A 2,543-nucleotide genomic window follows, 5' to 3' on the forward strand; every position below is an offset into this window, starting at 1 on the left:
AAATCTTTAGAAGCACTATTAACTGACTTTATAAACTGATTTTGTTGACAACACATTAGACATTTTATAGTGTAGCAAATTCATACATTCCAGCTGTTAGACACCAGAAACACTCTTACTTAAACACTAATACTTACTTACCTCATGCATTATGTTAGAAAAATATTATCAGTATTAAATAGTCATCAGTAACAGTTAGCCTTCCAGTACAGCTAATACATGACAATAGAATGCTAATGTAATTTCAATTAAGAAATTTGGTAGATTTTGTATCAGAAGGAACTTCATGGTGCAGAAAAAGGTATGCATCTAGTCTCATCAAGCCCATTATTCTTGTAATAAAACATTTGTGAAAAGTATACTTTTTGGTACAAACATGTACTCATCCTGAACCTTTATTTTTGAGTGTGCAGCAGCAAGTGCCTGGATGAAGTGTTGGAGAGAAAGTTCTTCTCCAGGTTTTCTATCGCTTTGTTAAAATACCAGAGGTCATGTCTATAAAGGGCCTCACACTTGCGTTGTTTACAGTGTTGTTGAATCCCCTGCTGTGTTCCAGCTGTGGGCTTATTTTGATGTCAGTGTGAGAACACTGTTATGCTGTTGAGACATATGAAGGTCAGGCCCCCCAATACTCTACAATAAATAAGACATGGCTTAAACAGAAGTGTTTGCTCATCTGGGTTTTGGAGTTGTCACTTGAGTAATGACAGAAAAAAAATATTTGTCTTTTTTTAAACTTGAGTTACTTTTAGCCTGTATACAGTGTCATAGCCCTGGCTCAGAGAGCAAGACAAAGGGGGAGACCACACAAGTTTAAAGTAAATTAAACCGAACATTTATTTAAAGATACAACCCAAAAATCATTATGATAAAGAGATCTGTAATCTGTAAGGTCAGTAATGTATGCAATGATGTAAGTGAGTGGAGTGTGGTGATGTTTAAAACAAAACAAAGAAACACAAACACAAACCAAGCATGCAGCAAAGGTCAGAGAGAGAGAGAGAGAGAGATGCAGAGGCAACTAAATAACCTGGGCCCAGGCTGCCCAGGTGCATGTCATTTCATCTCAGCAGCTCCACCCATCTACCTGCAAGGAGCCTGCATCAAAACAATTAATGACAAACAAAACAGAGGGAGGGGTCGTCACACCCCCCCACATAAGAGCGGAGACCCACTAGGTACTCTGCCAATATGTCATAACTATTTACATTTTTACAGAATGACACGACCTTAGACAGTGTGTTGGAGTAATGAAAACATTCATACCTTATACCTGCCTTATACCGATCCCTCAGGACTAACTTACCCCCTCCGCAACCTGGGTACCTACAGGAGCATATTTAAGAGAGAACTGGACAGCCCAAAAAGAAAACAGACAAAGGCAGAAATATGGTGACATTACAGTGTACTCCTAATACACAGCTAGAAGGCACGAGAAAGGGCATCAGCCATTACATTTTCGCTGCCTTTAATATGGCGAACATCCAAATGATAAGGCTGCAAAAATAGTGCCCATCTCATTAAACGCTGGTTAGGATTTTGCAGGGAGCGTAAGAAGGTGAGGGGATTATGGTCGGTATACACTACAAGAGGAGTTCCTGAACCAGTATACACATCAAAATGCTGTAATCCCCAAATTAATGCCAGGGCCTCTTTCTCAATAACAGAATAGTTCAGCTGGTAAGAATTGAACTTTTTTGAGAAGAACCCAACTGGCCTCTCTACCCCCATACCATCAGACTGCAACAGGACCGCTCCAGCCCCCACGTGACTGGCATCAACCTGCAACATAAATGGCTTATCAAACTGTGGTGCTGTCAACACAGGAGAGGAACAGAGGAGAGCTTTAACATTTTGAAAAGCATCTTGAGCCTTATCTGACCAGACAAACTTCACCTTCAACTTCAGAAGATCTGTAAGAGGTGCCACAACTGATGAGAAGTTCTTACAGAAACGTCTATAGTACCCCACCATGCCCAAGAAACGCATCAAGTCTTTCTTTGCTCTAGGAGGCGGAAAATTCTTAATGGCTTCCACTTTGGCCTCAACAGGGCGAACCTCCCCTTGTCCCACCACTTTACCTAAATAGGTAACTGTGGCTCTTGCAAAATCACATTTGGCCAAATTCACAGTCAACTGTGCCCATACCAGTCTGTCAAACAATGCAGTGATCCTCTGCAGATGCTCCTCCCAAGTATCACTGTACACAACAACATCATCAAGGTACACAGCACAACCAACCAGCCCGTCTACCACAATATTCATGAGCCGTTGGAAAGTGGCTGGAGCATTACGTAACCCAAAGGGCATGACCTTATAGGAATACAAACCAGTAGGAGTTATAAACGCACTTATCTCCTGGGCCCGTGGAGACAGTGGGACCTGCCAGTATCCTTTTAACAGGTCAAATTTACTCACAAACTTGGCTGCACCTACTTGGTCCACACAATCCTCCATTCGTGGTAAAGGGAAAGAATCTGGCTTAGTGACACTGTCAGGTTTTTTCACCAGTAAACACGGAGATGCCCAGCTAGAGTTGGAGG

The sequence above is a fragment of the Scomber scombrus genome, chromosome 9 (assembly GCF_963691925.1).
Source record: "Scomber scombrus chromosome 9, fScoSco1.1, whole genome shotgun sequence".
NCBI classification, from domain to species: domain Eukaryota; kingdom Metazoa; phylum Chordata; class Actinopteri; order Scombriformes; family Scombridae; genus Scomber; species Scomber scombrus.